We start from the raw sequence: 17,277 nt of genomic DNA, 5'->3' as shown, positions 1-17,277 counted from the left end.
GAGTAAGCGTCAGCGTGAAGAACGCGAGAATGAACGGAAGCATGAGCTTCAAGAACTTACTCTTAGGTGTGAGCGTCACGGACGTGAGAATGAACGCGAACTTGATTGTGAACAAAAGTATGAGAGAGAGAAGGCAGCACTGATCAAAGAGATACAGTATTGTGATCAGTTATTGGCACAGAGAGAACGGCTGTCTGAGAATTCTGTAGGTAGTACATAGCGAAAGAATGAGGAAGTGTCTAGCGGAGTTTCGCCAGAAGCCGACGAGAAGAGTAGTGCCTGTGAGATTGGCTGCCGATTCATAAGCGAAGGGAAAAGGCTAGCTGCTAACGATGCCTTAGTGGCAATAGAGGCCGTTAAAGGCCAGAGTGAGAGCGACGAGGTGCTGTGCCAACAGATGACTGTGGAGACAGCTAGGCCAGCTGCGAACAAATTGGCACAGTTACCGCGTGTGTGCGTCGCTAGTAAGGTTAGCGAGGTTGCTAGCGAGGAAAAGGGTACTTCTGACCCGACAGAAGCGAGCACCCATGTAGAGCCAGATCTGCGTGCAGAAGTGAGGGGCGAACTGGACGATGCAGTTGAGAGTAGTTCTCGGGATGGCGAGCTCCGTAGTCCACGAGAGAACAACTGCATTGTTCAGGGATCGGTGCGGCTCTCCGCCAGTCTACATAGCCTAGATAGGGATGATTCCGTTGTTAATCATTCGGACTGTGCGCGTGAGACAGCGATCCATACCGACGGGCTGTGTGCCGATGCACAGCGTGCGCTGGGCAATGTAGTAGAGGGCAGTTCGCAAGAGTGCGAGTTGTCTTACTCGAGTAAAGCCTGCTGCATTGTTCCAGAGTCGGTTGAGCTGTCCGCCAGTCGAGGCAGAGAGAGTGTTGATTTAAATGTAAATCAATCAGACTGTGCGGGTAAGAGACCGATCCGGGCCGACGAAATGTGTACCGGCCAGCACGAGGCACGAGGCGACATGAAAGCGAGTGCAAAGAGAAAGCGCCGTAAAAAGAAGCGCGGTAAAGACCGAAAGTCGGTAAATAATGTAGCGCCGCCAAAAATGGCGAGAAACCCAAATGGGCAGGGCGCGAGGAGAAGAAAGGTGCGGTCGTCACTGACGATGTTGACGCATCCTAAACGTTCGAGCCACAGGTCAAAGGGGGACCGCGAAGAATGTTCTGCACGGACGCGGACAAAGGGCACGAGGCTGTTAAACTCCTCGTCGTTCCGTAGTTCTTTTCATAGCTCAGCGTGCAGTTCGAAGAAACGCAAGGTGGTAGGACGAGACCAGGTGGGGAGTAGTGACGCGCTCAATCGAGTTCGTGTTGAAAGCGGGGCGCGGGGACGCAAATTGGCTGGAGACCGTAACGTCTTGGGGGAGCTGATAGTGAATCAGCCCTTTTGTTGTCTCTCGGCAGCCAGAGTAGCTTTCAAACTACGCCCACCCCGCGTTCGACTCAAAGTATGAGTCAGACATAAGCGTTTGAAAAGGGAGGCCGAGAGAGCTTCCGTAGAAATGGAGTGTCTTGTTTTTTTTATTTTGAGCATCGGAAAGTTTTTCGCGATTTGAGACTAGGATTTCTTTCAATATGTAAGGTTTTAGCTTTGTTTGTGTTTTCGTTCGAGAAGCTCGAGATTTGAAAGATGAGGTTTATGTAAACATGTAGTCTCGCGAGATGCTCATTAATAAGTAGATAGGTTTTTTTGTGTGTGTGTGAGTAACCTGAGGGTCAAGGTTACTGTTGAGAGGCCTATCGTAACGTGCGTGTGTTTTATTTAACCTTCTTTCTTTTTAAGTGGCTTTGAATTGTCGGAGGTTAAGCGCGTAGTTTTCAGTGAGTGCATGAGTTGCACTGAGAGGCGTTCTTAGTTCCATTAGCGCGTGTCCTGTGTGGACAGAAGGAAGCAGATTTATGACTGGGTTGCTCGTGTGTGTTGAAGGCAGCCGTATTCTGACTTCTTTAGTGAACGTGCGTGGAAAGAGTTAGTAGAAGACGCATCATTTTAAGAGTTCTGCGGAGTGTGTAAGTCCCGCAAGTTTAATTTTTCGTTTATGTCACGTGTCCTGTAGGACTTTCAGGGAAGAAACGTGAGTAAGCGTAAGTGAAAAGTTTGCCTACAACGCAAGTACGCGTTTTGTTTAGTGACCACAAGGCTAGTGCGCTTGTGATTACGTACTTCTGAGGTTGACCAGATTGTTCAGTGGCACCATTACGTGCGGTAAGTACGCCACTGCGATAGATTGGAAACATGCTGTTCGTGTGGTTAGGCCACTTAAGTTATGTTCGGCTGTTTTCATTTGTTGTTTGCATCGTCAACGACCCTTTTGTTTTGCAACAACAATAGTACTCTGGTCTTGTCGGCAATCGAGGAGAAATGGATAGCTGTTTGGAGGGGTGGTTGGAACTGTTTGGTCAAAATTGGGGGAAATAAAAGATAAGAGTTCATTTTGACTCAGTAATAGCCTGGCGAGTCAGGGGTGAAGAGCCTGCGCTTACACGTGGGGCAGCGCTGTGTTGTTTGGTTTGTTTGACGTCTGTTCTCCAGGGCCAAGGATCCCGAGGGTTGTCAAACGAGGCTTGACCCCAGTACCCTGCAGCTTCTTTCAGCGTTCCTCATGGCCAGCGAATTGAGTTCACCGGCCATTCAGAACAACCGGGGCGAGGACGAGCTGTTAGATATGGAGCTGTTTCCTGCGATTACTTCGAGTTCCCCAGACCACATCGGATTGCAGCACAGCTAATTGAGGAATGCCGAAGCAGGAAAGCACATTCCAGAGGAGCGGCCGAGCAAACAAGTTTAAGGCAACAAGTTCACGTGCCAACAAGTTCGTGCGCCGCCGGAATTAGCAGGTGGGCCTCCGACAATGGAGCATGAGCAGCCCTCCCCTTCTCCTCGTTCGAAGTGCATTGCCACTCTGCGAGGCAAGACCACAGAGAGCCGCCAGGTGGGACACCGCGACACAGGCGCCTACCATTGTCTGAAAGTGGCGTCATCGGAGCGGACTATCCCATTGGTCAAACATGACGTGACTTACAGTGCTCGAAGGGTTTATAAGAAGCCTTCCAGAGAGACCTGGCATTCTGGGACAGACCCTGATTCCCTGATTCACCTCTCTCGAACTTCTTGCCGCGGGCCGCAGCGTCCGAGTTGCTGCCGGCCCGTAATGACTGTACAAATGTTACCTGACGCTCACTTCCCTGTACACAATGTAGAATAAACCATCCCAAGTTTTGGTTCTTCATCCCGAAGTCCCGTCCTTCAACCCCTACAACACCATGCAATTAATGAACACCATGCAAATTTGTCAAGCGGGCAGCTAGCGCACGCCTCGCAGACGCAAAGCCGCATTAAAGCATCGTAGCGTCCAGGCGGCGACGCTACGAAAGCGGTCCCACGTCAACTCAACGTTCATGGCCCCGCCAAGGTAACTTGTGCCTACGGCATTGGTCGAGGTCGGGGGCACGACACCGACTGCAGCAGCAACATTTCGACAGTGAGAAACACACAACGCTCGTGTACTTGGATCTAGGTGCTCCTCAAAGAACCCCAGAGAATCAAATTAATCCGTATTCCGCTACTGCGACGTACCACTTAACGAGATTGTGGTTTTGGCATGTACAGTCCCATAATTGAATTAAAGTTTAACATTTCTGCCGCGATGCGATGTGCCGAGTGAGGCAGTCACAATGCTAACGTTCTCGGAGGTTAGGAACAGTAACGCACAACAACGCCACAAGCAAACACGTCTCACTGTGAGTTCTGCCGACTACTCTGACAAACAGTAGTATCACACGCAAGGTAACGTTTACCATCAACTCACCAGTCTTTAATTCCACTAAACGCTGAAGAAATTACACATTCTCAGTCAAGGTCACTACAAATTATCGCGACTAAAAGCTAACAACATAGAAAGCTTCGCTTAGTCTATTCCCACACTGCGTGGGATCCGCATATTTTTTTCCTCATTTACACCTCTGTGAGACGCCTGAGACGAACAACTTAATGCTTCCCTTTGAAATGAAGAGAAATAGGTCAATTTATATATAGCATAATTAAATATCAGACGCGCCTTTTCTATACTGTACCACTACGTAAATTTCGCTCTGTAGTGCAGCAGAAGCGTGACCATTTTCTCCTGGCAAAAGCAGCTGTACGGTCACATCTATAAGCCGTGCCGCGACAAGGTAGACAACAATCAAGAGTTTTAGCCTGTCCTGTATTTTGGTGTGCGTGATGGCGTTTGCGCAAGACCTGGTTGCCGGACGCTGGTAGCGACATCTTGTGACGCTTCGTCTAACCACAACGCTTTGTAGACAAAGTTTTTCTGTTTCCCGGGCGTTCTTGTCAAAAAAGGAAGACTTGAAAAGCCACCGTACTCACGACTACGCCGCTCTCGAAACTTTACACCAGCAGCGAAGTAGAATGCACTTGGATTCTGCATTAATAGCCCTGTGTTTGAGTGATTGCGCTCTGCATCATCAGGCGGCGCCATCTAGTCGATCATTCATTCTTATGCCTCCGGTAATCCTGAAAGGCCCTTGCGTCTACCAATATACCGGACAGGCTAAAAGGGTCTATTGAAGATACGTTGAAAATGGTGTGGCTACGTATGGCCTACGATACCGACCATTTTACGGTACCGGAGCACGCACGCGTTGATTCGAAGATTTCGTGTTCCATGTTGCGGGACTCCACTGAAGTCTGCATGCCTCCCCCCCTCATCGATCTAAGCGGGATACTGCTAAAGGCAGCGAATAGGTGTGATGCACGGCAGGGCATTTGGGCAACATCAGTAACGCACAAACGTTGTCCCTAAACATAAGATAATGAATATATTTGATATACGAATAAATTAATAATTATTCGAGGGACGTTGTTAAGTTGGTATTCCTTCAAGCTGCTTTATATATATGTTTATTTGTTTTTGTTTTTTGTTGTTTGGTTTGTTGTTTGTCCAGCATCATTTGAGACACGGTGAACGTCTTGGCTGGCAGGCTAACGGCAGAGCAATTTACTTTGACCTAAGTGATGGCATTCGTACATACTGCCCATTGCTCAACCATTCTTTAGAAACTTACTCACAACAGATATGTGCATCATTACACGTACATTTGCTGAAACGAGCAAGAAAGTACGTGTCCAGCATAGTAATTTAGGTAAGAAATATGTACAAAGGTATACAAGCAATAAATTATCTTACTTAACAATAAATAATTATAGTAAGACATATAAACGTGTACAGATGTGAACTAACAGAACTTCTGGGCACACTAATATCAATCCGAAAAAGAAAGCAACAACGCCTTCTTAACACTTTTAAGCAATTCAGTGACCTGAATTATTGCGCCATGGTAATCGTGTACGGGTGTGGGTTTGTGAAGGTCGAAATTGCGTATGCTTTATTTTTTTGTACCGTAGGTTGTCATGCCAAAAAAAGAATTCTGGAATGATCATGCCTGAAATCGCATGACATAGTACATGGCTGGTACTTTCAATTCAAAATGAAAACTTTTTAAATCTCGTCCCGTATGTATATAGCGAGCTTAATGTCATATAGATTGCTACCTTCCAAAAGACCATGCTTCAAGAACAGCTGCATCATGTGATCCCGGCGTCCATGATTTTCAATGCAGCGAATAGAAATTGGTCGATCCAAATTTGATTTACTGGTAGTCCCCCGCATCAGTAGTGAGTAACTGAAGTTTGCGATCCAAGATCACGAGACGCGCGTTTCATGACACAAAAGTAAGCCTTTTGCGCAGTACTTCATACTCCAATAACCTAAATGCTTCATTTGGCCTTTCGCACGAACAATGGTCTTTCAAGGGCACTCTTCAGGAGCACGAGCTAACAACTCTTATAGTTTTATGTTGTGGAGCTCTTTCCGCGTTAACGTGGAGTAATCGTTGAGTAATTGTTTTTTGTTAGGTAACAAAAAATAAAACGCATTTCTTCCCTATTTTATGGACGGCTGGAGCTTTTATGGAAAGCATCCAGCTTTGGACTCTGTGCCAGGTAGCAATATCTACAAAAGCCGGAACCTACTTCATTAGATGGCAAAATGTTATCGCGAGGGAAAAGGCACTTTCAATATTGGGCGTCAGTGAATCATATTTATTATATATTGGCTGCAAGCGTGCTGCCTCTACATCAGTGTTCGACATTATTGGGGCGAACAGGGCTTTAATGCCGTGGGCGGCTCTATCCGGAAAGCTGTACGCTCCAGCATAACACCTCCTAAAGACCTCAATAAACCGCGTTGTTTGCGCACTCGGCTGCGATGAAATTCCCCGCCTTATCTCATGGCACAGGGCTTCCTTTGCCGTCAGCAAGGCATCGTATCCATAAGAAGCGAAACACAGTGGGTACAAAAGCTGGGCGCTTTTTGACACAAGTTTTGGCACCTTGTTTGTCTTGGTGACTCTCGTTTGCTTTGCGATTTCCATGGAGTGCCACACGAAATCTCGCGTAGCCTTATCTACCTCCCCATGTTGGGTCTAGGCAACTAAGCCACTCCGTCATAAAGCCGCGGTTCGAGACGGTATCCGTAGGCGCAGAGATGGTTTTTTTTTTTTTGCTAGCTCAAAGATTCGGCTGGCGACAGTTAGACTCAAAGCGTAGTAAGGCCATGATCGGGTTCTGTTTACGTCGTTCAGTGATGTTTTGATCGTCAGGATAACATAAAAACGAATGAGATAGTAAGCGCTTTTCAGAAGGTTCAACTCCCAAGGGTAGCATGATCTTTTCTCGTTCTCTTGGGCTTAAATGTCATCGTAACTTTCCTCTGCTTATTTCCTATGGGCGCCTCGAGTGCACGGAGAAGATCAAAAACCTGTCGACAATCGTGTTCTTTGCAGTTATCATTAACGATCACGTTGCATTAATGATCACATGCGTAATCATCCCTATTGCTGCCTAGATGTACAGGAGGGAAGTTGTCATTGCATTGCAAAAAGCACGATTGCGGACCAATTTTTGATAGTGTATCGATTTTAGGGAGTCTCACATCAACAAGCTGGGTGCGCATACATGTTTCAGTGAACCTTTGGTTCGTATCAATGATAAACAACTTCGATTTTTGAACTTATCATGTTAATCCAAGTATTTTTTCCCTTGGCGGGAAGGGGTGTGACTCAGATTTTGTATACGTGTATATATTTTGTTGATTTTTGACTATAAACCTTGTTATTGTTCATGGTCGTATACGCATGCGTGGAGGAGATTTGTGTAATGAATTCTCCATAAACTTCCCTTGTAGGTCCAGCGTTGTGCTGTCTGTTTCTTCTTACGTGTGCTCGCGTCCGTACTTGCTGGAACCTCCTATACGTTCACCATGCACCAAATGGCCCAGAAAACCACACTATTATTTGAGAAGGGGACGCTCTCAAAAAAATAAAAAATAAACCGTACCAAGTAAAGTCAACATTGTCACCATTGCCGAGTGGTTTGTTTAGAATAGTGGTGTTGCTTTATACAGTAACCCCTGATATAATTCCCTTAGGAAAGTAATACTGAGTAAGAAAAAAACTAGCACTGTTTGCGTGCTTTATATTATTCTTAAAATCACTAGACATATTGCACACTACGTCCGCTTCAGGCGTTTGTGAGGCAGAAACAATTGACGTGAGAGGAGAAGAATCCTGCAAAACGATATTGACCGACCAGAAGAAACACTAGGTTAATATATATATATATATATATATATATATATATATATATATATATATATATATATATATATATATATATATATATATATATTTATATATATATATATATATATATATATATATATATATATATATATGTATATATATAGCAAGGAAATAAGGTGCTTTCGCAATGCAGCTGGTCAACAAGCTCTCTGCCACCCTCGAAAAATTCAAGATGAGCGCTGAGGCGGCAAAATGAAAGTATGGTGGCGCGAGCAGGCAACGCTATTGCAAAACATTTCACGAAATACAATTGCAAGAATGAAAAAAGAAAATATTTTTGAACGAAACCATGTCAGGGTGACGGTCGACGTAAACGCGATACGCATTGAAGCAATGCAGTGGCACACCCTTATTACCACAGCTAAAGAAAGGCGTCAGGCGTGAGGCATGTGCTGCATTCAGCCTCCTCTCTCGCGCTTCCCCGTGAACCTGCCTGAAATACTTTGAGACAACGCTGCCTGCGTATATGCGACACGGTTTCGACTCGGACCACTATCGCATAAATTTTAAAGGACATGTTTTGCCGGTAAAGAGGGGCGTGTACATAGTGGTTCAAACCCATTGACCGAAGTTAAAATTAAAGAGGTCCTTCGAGGAACAGAGTATACACATTGGCGCATACCCAGTGACTGAAGGTGTCGTCGAAGCGATTAAATGCATGCATAGATACCGGAAGGTGCGTGAAGTATCCCAAGAACGCTAACTGCATTTAAAGACGGTTAATAACAAAGTTCGTACGTGGCTCAAGCCATTGGCTATAACTATCATAGCTGGTCTCTGCATCTATGCCACGCGTATTTTTAGCCTTTTCTATCTTTGCCTTATGTAGCGATCATTTATGACATCGGTACTCTACGAGCTGAGCTGAAAGTATGAGGTAACGTTGAAGAGAGAGTGAGAAAGTCATAAGAAAACACCACAGAATGCTGTGGTACGGACGCACAAAAGTAAGAAGCGTAGGGAACTGCCTGTGGAACAGATCGCTTTTGGCGCCGAGCAAGATAAAGATTGCGTGACCTACAATTAAACAGTAAGTTTGTGTGCAAAAAAAAACAACTATAAATACGTAAGTCACACAACAAGCATGAGCAGCTTCTTTATTCGGTAGATGAGCACGTTGCCATGGGCGACAGAAAGACGGACCAATAAAATATTGCGGATTGAAAAATACGCGAACTACAGTTAAAATAATACACGCCTTTGTCTTTTATTCTAACTTTGTCTAAATTCTTTGTCTCCTAAATTTTGATTGTTCAAAACTGGTTGACAGGAAATTCGTATTAATGTAGGAAAAGAGGAGAACGTTCATTATGTTTCTTTCTCTAACGTTTTTACATTTCTTTCGGTAAAGTGCCTTATATTTCTGCCGCTGAAGTAAGCCCTCTATCAAATCAACCTATGGCGTTTTGTGCACAGCATTGAAAACAAGAATCGACCAAGAAGGGGATTGCCGCACTTTTATTAAAAAAATGTTAGATAACTGCGTCGGCATTTGCAAAGCTTTAAATTTATAGTAATTTTCATATATGACGTATATTGTTTCTTTATATCAAAGGAGCGTTTTCCCACTTTTTCTTGTGAAGGCTCCCGAAATGACACAGAAGGTTACGAAAAAACTCACGAACAACAGTAGTGAAGTCATAGGCCATCCAGATAAGAAAGTTTTATTTTCTTCTTTATAATGTATTTCCCTATTCCGCTTGTGTAAGTCGGCAGGTGTATAAATAGAATTTAAGATATCTTAGCCTCATGTCTAGCTAACTGAGGTTTTGGAATAATAGTTACAAAGGGGGCTTATTCCTTTCGAAGTATTGCTCTTTTCCTACTTAAATATTTTAGAGAGCATACTCCTTTTTGAGAGTTGTTCAGCGGGGAGCCCTGTTACAGTTTCACTCATGTCATATTCCTGTTTAAGTCACTACTAGCTTTCTTTTTGAAAAAAAAACGACTAATTAGAGCGACCCTTTACTCTCGCCAAACCAGGATGCGCGCCCCTATAGTGTTAATTACGCAGCAAATTGGATTAGGACTGCTTCGCGCTAACAGCTGCGTGCTAAAAAAAAAATAGGTTAAGAAAACACTAAATTAGGCTTTTAAATGAAGAACAGCTTGCCTATCAAAAGCGCTAGGTTTTCCTTTTCGCTAGCAGTTTCTTTTCTTTCGTACTTGCGTTTTAATGCGTTCTGCGTTTTGGGGTGTCACACCTACGCAGTTCAACATATATTAGGAACCAACGGAACTAATAAAAGAGCAATAAAGCAAACGAAAGAGAGGCAGCATTGTGTGAGGCAACCACCGATATTCTGGCAACCATTATTTTGGAAGAATTTTCTAATAAAAGCACGACTACCTACTGCGTTAGCTTCTGTCTGGCGTCAGTGTTGGAAGTAATATGGCAAAATGAAGGTTCTTTTTGGAAGAACTGATTGGCCTAAGCAATACAAAAAAAAACGACAAAGTAAATGTGCATCAAATGCCCTCACCTCCCCTCCTGCCCTCGCGGCCGCCGAAACTCGTCAACATATAAAAATACAACTGCTGTCTTGGTTCGCGTGACTCAGCGCCATTTAAGGTGAAGCGTGTCCAATGCGCTGTCGGCTTGGGGAAACGGATGACCGGGAAAACCTCGCCCCGCCTACGTGAGGGTGTTAAACAAACACAAAAAGAAACCCCGCGCACGAGACATCACCGCCTATGCTATAGATGAAATTACGTCATAACGACTCATCCCGAGTGTGAAGGACTGTATTTTATCTTGCGTAGTCAAGCGGCGAATGTTTAGGCACTGCCTTATCTGAGGAACCGATAAGTATCTCAGCAGTTTATGACCGCCTAGCTACTAAAATTCTAGAACACTGTTCTTCTTGGCTGAAAATCCGAGGCTGCACTGGTATTCAGTTTTTTTTTTTCTAAAATCAAATACTCCGCAAATTTTTTCTATCGAGCGTGCACAGAACATCGGTCATCGAATGCAAAATACGCCGCAGTTGCTCAAAGCAACTCGCAAAGAAATACAGGCTAGTGCCTTGCTCAGATCTTTGAATATTGGTGGGAACATGGGGAGGGACATGCCCCGTGACGGTGCTTTCTTACTTTGAAGCTTGTTTACTCGTATTATATCAACAAAAAACTCAAGTGAAAGGTCTACTACTACTACAAGACACTACTATTGCAACTTGAAACTACAAAAACAAAAAGGACGGCGTATCTCAGCTCAATATTTTCACGCGGACACGCTTTTCTCGCACAGTACTTTTCTATGTAGCATCGAATTGCCGAGCCAGATATTGCATATTGGGTAGGCGGAAACCTTGCGAGTTAGCAACCCAGGGGAAAAATACACATTCTAGAAAGAAATCATTGTGAAGACTGACGATGTCACGCACTCTTCTGTTGTGAGACAACGGATGGAGCAATCATGCGTAAATAGTCGCTTTTTAAGCACTTGTTAGTTCACGAAGTTAGGGCACATGTAATACAGAAGTGAGTGCAAAAGTGATCGTGAATTCGTTACCACGCTTAGGGCAGAACTACAAACTAGTGGTATGTCTGTATTCCTAGTAAGCGCAGCTGTTTAAAGCAGTGGCGTCTTTTTTTTCTGCAATGTTATGCCTCTCCGAAACGATGGTGCCATTTATATTTTGTTGCCAAATTTAGCGACCTTCGGTATGTTTAACGCAAGTATTTTTCTATTTAGCCACCAGCTACTATATTTAGCCACCAGCGACTATTAGGCAAAAATAAGATGGAGCTGGCCTGGCCATGCAATGCGTAGGGTAGTTAATTGGTGAGCCGTTAGAGTTACAGAATGGCTGCCAAGAGAAAGCAAGTGCAGTCGAGGACGGCAGAAAGCTACTAAGGTGATGAAATTAGGAAATTTGCAGGCGCACGTTGTAATCAGCTATATCTCAAGACAACGGTAGTTGGAGATAGCAGGGTGATTCCCTCGTCTTCAAGTGTACATAAGAATATAATAATGATGATGATAAATAATTTAGCCACATCACAAAACACTTGACGACATTTTATCGACGTTTAAAATATGGAAGTTCCATTTGAAATGACTTCGTTGAATGCGCTTCAATATTCAAAAGCTACAAGAAAGAGCCCTAAATTTGTTGAATACGGCGCATTTGTTCTGTGACCACGATGAAGGAACCGTGCTTTTTAGTCACAGAGGCCTCGCTGTTTTTGCTTGCACTGAAGGAAGCATCCTCTAAGACACTGTGGTCCCAAAATTTCAGTTTTCTTTTTAGAGTCTTCGTAAATTTTGTTAGAAAAGGTCTTAACGCAGCGGGTGTTGAAGTTTCAGTAACTACGTTCAATTGGTTGACGTTCGCAAGCATAGTATTAAACAAATTTTTTACGTGGAAATTGAGAGCATGGTAGGTGAATAATAACACAGATCAACTCCGCAAGGACGTACATATCAGAGTGGACTGGCACGTAGAAATAAATCTGAACACACCACCTCTATTTATCACGGCTCTCAGACACATCAATACTGCAGGGTGCTTTCAGGCGAATCGAGGAGCGGCAACGCAGTAGTTGACCTGAATAAAGACCACATGATTGTCGTTGACGTTTTAATAAGATGACGAAGCTTGTGTCGCATACTATCTAGTTTCCCTTTTCCGGGCGCTCAAACTTTGGTAAATTTGCAGGTGCAACGTGGATCAACACCGTTCTTGTGCTATAGTACCATCGAGTACCTCTACTGCTTTTATTGGCCTGGATTTGTAATACTAAAGTCAGGAGGCAAATGTACTATTTCATTTGTCTTCTTGCATTGTCTTTTACGTAAAATAGTAAACAAAAATCCCTCTATGCTCTGCAAGTAAGTTCACCGTTTATTATTCACCAGCATGGAAAATATATACAAATCTCGAAGGCATTCGGTAGGTGTGATTTGCCATTTTAGCTTATATTACAGCGTTTTAAAAACACCCCCATCACTTAAAGAGAGAGTGAAAAAGGAACCATGTCGCATACGTACGATGCAGACACTTACTCGACGCTTGACATTCACTCGACACTTATAGAGACAATTTGAGCAAACTTGAAGCACAATTTAGTCGAAATTTGGCGAAGTTCTTGTAACATTGTAGGCGCGCTGGCAGAAAAAGTTGACAACACAGCCTATTGTAAATAATAAAAGGTTGCAGAAGACGTTCGGTAAATATTTATTTATTTCATCGTTTGTACAAGGTTACTGATGGCCACCCCCGCTAAAAGAGCCATCATCGCCACTGCGCTTGTGCAGAAACCTAGGACTTTTTCGAGTCGAGCATCAGAGAGCTTTAGAAATGGGGCCCCGATCGCGTTGGTGCCCCAAGTCGATAGTGAGCCACCACTGAGCGTGCGTAGTACTCAAGGCAGCGTTCGGTTTTTGCGTTCGCGTATAATCAAGTAACCCCCAACTTGAGATCTAGCGTGGGTTTCTAAGCGGCCTCGGGTGACTCGCGCGGGCGACGAGCAGTCACGTGATAGCCAAGAGAGGCATACGAACCGCAGCCATCCAAATATCGCATCGATCCGTCAAGTTGGTTGCAGAACTAACTTGCCGTGTTCCGTGCGATTTCGGCATTTCAACAGGCAAGCGAATCAGGACAACGCAAGACGACGCTTGATGAGCTTGGCGTCCTTTGACACCCCCTCCCCTCCCCCTTCGCAACCTATAGCTTAAATATGGCAGAAACGAGTCGTACAAATAATAACGCATTGTTATTCTTTTTACAAACTATTTTGAGCGTTTTCTTAAATAAAAAATGCACTCCTTTTGGCTTTACGTATAAGAAGACTCTTGTTCTTGTTTTTTCGCTTTCAAGCGCCTTCTATATTCACCACTGCGTCGTCCCGAGCTCGCAACCCAACGCGGCTATTTTCCCAGTTTTAAAGCTCTGATACTCCTCCGTACGCAACAGCCATCAATGCCGCGAGCCTTGGCGCCCCAAAGTCTTCAGGCCCCAATAGTAAGTTTCTCTAATATCGTGCATGCCTACGGTGAGGCTCAGAATTCTCTTCAGTCACGGAGAGCATATCTGTGTACCCGTGACATTTTTGCCTTTTCTGTGTAGTGTTAGCGAGTAACTCATCACTAACACTACCCTTAGGTTAACTTGATCCTTCTGCTTACCGAAAGTCCCTGAATATTGCTTCTTAGTGAAGTGTATTGCTGCAGACGGCCGCTTTGATCATGGGACTACCGTGTTTGACGGGACTTTTGACTTGAAGTGTTTTGATCAGTAATTTCGAAGCAATTTTGTTGCCTTTCTAGTAATGCATGTAGCCAACAAAAAACCTAAGCAAGCAAGAATTCAGTTATTTTTATGAACACACATAATGTGATTGACTTTAGAGTAAATAACTAAATTAGACTGTAAGTGCGATCACATGGTTTAATATACAGAAATAGTAATCCTACCACGTTTAATTGCTTTCAACTAGACTTGTCCGAGGCATTCAAACTTCTTCGTCATAGCATTTTGTTAAAGAAAGTTGGAATTCTGTGTCATGACAGGCTTTGCAGACTCTTTAATTTCCTCTTATCTAGAGCTTAGACTCAGTCGTAATGCTTGCAGGAGAAAGATTAGGGGAGAAACCGGTGAAATGTATTGTTCCCCAGAGAAGCATTTAGGAACCATTTTCATGTTTACTATATAATTATGAGATCGCTACCACTTGTAATACACCTATTCATAATATATGCAGACGACATCAGTTTATTTGTTGTGGAAAAACAGACTTAGTAGATAGAGGTAATGAAGCACTACCCTAAATAAACGACTGAGCTACCTAAAACCACTTAATGATCACGATAATAAAACTAAGGTGGTCTTATTTACACCACGAAACAAGCCAGTTCAGCTCGCTACAATTAAGGAGAATGAATTTGTTATAGATCCAGTACCATCAATAAAAAGCTTGCCTGCTTCAGTGACCACATGACAAGGGATGACCACGTAAACCATATGATAACTAAGTTGTCTAAAACGATTGGTCTCATACGCCGTGTAGCTTTCGAACGCCATGCACCTGTAAATATGCTGCTTTTCAAGGCTCCCTTTTTACAAATAATTAATAACAAATTCCTGGTTTGCGGCAGAACCGCGACTAATATCTTGCAGGGAAACAAGCTTGCAGTGGTGCTAAAGCGTGTGGTTCTATTAAAATGTGAAGTTCCATAGCATTTTCATATTGGGGACTTTTTTTTTATAAAGCACAATAATGTTGAGATCAATTCCGCGTACACTTATAAATTGTGTCGCCAGTATAAATTGGGTTTAGTTATCAATAACGATGAACTAGCAAGACTAGCTGGACTAGAAGTCAACATGATAAGATATAACACATGCAAGCCGGACTGCTGGCGAATGAAAAAAAATTATGTTGCACAAATTATAGCATGCCCATGCTACAGTTCTTGCCACCAACATTACCAAATTAAATTAGTAGAGAACAGTTATTTGACATCTCAGAAATTTGATTCAAGGAACTACGATGTTACTCAGAATTACATCTTTACCATACACTCATTCACGTTTCTTGCGAAATCATGATGCTGATTTTTTCAATGGGCTGTGTATAGGATACGTTCGTATAAGCGTCTCACCCGTGGCATACACAAGCATGCTTTGTCAGTACCTGAGTCATTTACAATGCATTTTATATATATTGTATTTTTTTTCTTACAACTACCGTTAAGCCGACGAGAGTGAGAGTGACCAGGACCTCTGAAGCTGTTGCATCAGTTCTTATTTTCCTGGTTTCCTGCGACATTTTTTTGCAAATAAACTCAGCTAAAAAGTGCAATTCAGTCTCGAGCACCATGGCACAACATAGTGGCACAACTTTAACACGTTCGTCCACATTTGATCCCGATTTGGGGCTGAGGGGATCAAGAAAACCTGCTGTGATTTGCTAAGAACTCATCCTGACAGTCTAGAGCTGAAACAGCACCTTCTGTAGTATAAATTTACGAGCGTTTCTTGAGCACCGCGCTGTCTGTTACTCTACCAGCTACGTCACGCTGCAAAACTTGCTATAGCTAGTTGCCTCAGCGTAACTCCTATGCTGTCTCTTTTGGTAGAGGTCAATGATGAGAAATAAAGGAACAATACACTAAATCCATGCATGTCTGCGCGTTTGAGCCGTCATGATTGATGCGATATGCGTAGAAAAATGGGTTTTATATCATGATGGAGATATATTTTCTTGAGAAAAAAGGCAGATATTCTTAAAGCGGCTATAGCAAATGCAAAAACGCAAGTTTATCCTTGCGCTTCTCCCTGCTCCCACAACCAAAAATCAATTTCAAGATTTGCCAAATTCCATTATTTGTGTATTCACAGTAATTGCCATAGAAAGTTCAAATTAAACCCAGGTGTTCTTTCGCCTACATTCAACGGTGACAAAACGACCACGGCTGAAGCGGCTAACACAGGAATGCAGCCATTCTCAAGCCGCATTTCTAATGAGCATTTCTATCCTTTCGTACATAGCAGCTAGGCCAGACAGGCTGCATCACGTATTGAACAGGCGCGCTCAATATCGGAACAGGCCAAGTTCTGCCTCAGTCTAATAAGCCGGCAGCTCATCGGAGCGTTAAAACAGCGCGTTTGACCGCGCGGGCTATGTTGACGTCCCAAGCCGCGCACTTTCCGGTCTCCGGTTCCTCCGAATGCGCCTGCTGCTCGATATTTCGATTGATTGCGCAAGCACCGGACACCCTACGAGGTTCGGTCTGCCGCAATGGGGTGGAAACAGTCACCCGAGTAATTAGGCCGTGCCCACGCCGTAACCAATGGACCGCGTGTTTTCCTTTCTTTTTTTTTTCGCCTGGTGCGGTATAGCGAGCGCAGTTTGCCGTCGATTCGACCATCTGAGAAACCCCGGTATTGCGGGTGGCGCCGCTCACATGTAGTGATTACAGCGCTGAGCAATTTGGTGGAAACCAACGCCGATTCGTGCGCGCGGATCTGATCTATCTCCCATGGCACGAAACGGCCTTCTTCGCTTTCCGGCATTGGAAAAAAAGCACTGCCAGCTGCACTTAATCAATAGAAGGCCGCCATATACGCGCGAATGACGTCGTGACAATCAAGATAACCACGGCGTCACCTTTCCGCTTGAGGTGCGACCACGAGTAATATTCCCTTACCACCCGCTCCGTGTGGGTTACTGAATTACACTTGTGCAGCGCAGCGAGCCGTTTTTAAATGTCACGTACTGCACTAAAGACTCATGCAGTTTCCTGTTCGGAACGCTGAGCACCAAACATTATAGTATCGCTATTTTTTTTAAGATTTCCCATTATTTTCCCTGTTAAATATACCTGGATAATCCTGCAGGGTAATTCCGATGTTTCTTAGACTTTCCCTTATATTTCTGAACGTACGGTCTAATTTGATTACGTATTGCTATCGATTAACAATGGCTTCAAATAACTCGATGCATTTTTGAGTAGTCTCAAAGAGCAACGCATCTAAGGAAATACAAAAGTGCACACTTTCATTTTATTAGGTCAGCTTTCTATATTTGAGCACGTTCAGAATGTAAGATC

The 17,277-nt window shown here is 43.8% G+C and overlaps 1 protein-coding gene across 18 annotated transcripts in view; it reads right to left on the bottom strand.

Moving 5' to 3' along the window:
- Nucleotides 1-17,277, bottom strand: part of LOC135921341 (uncharacterized) — a 1,279,318-nt gene that overhangs the window by 516,237 nt on the left and 745,804 nt on the right. The window lies entirely within an intron of this gene.

Source organism: Dermacentor albipictus, chromosome 9, assembly GCF_038994185.2.
Source record: "Dermacentor albipictus isolate Rhodes 1998 colony chromosome 9, USDA_Dalb.pri_finalv2, whole genome shotgun sequence".
Classification (NCBI taxonomy): domain Eukaryota; kingdom Metazoa; phylum Arthropoda; class Arachnida; order Ixodida; family Ixodidae; genus Dermacentor; species Dermacentor albipictus.
Note: the sequence above shows the minus strand (reverse complement) of the source record. Positions and strands in the feature narration are given on the sequence as shown.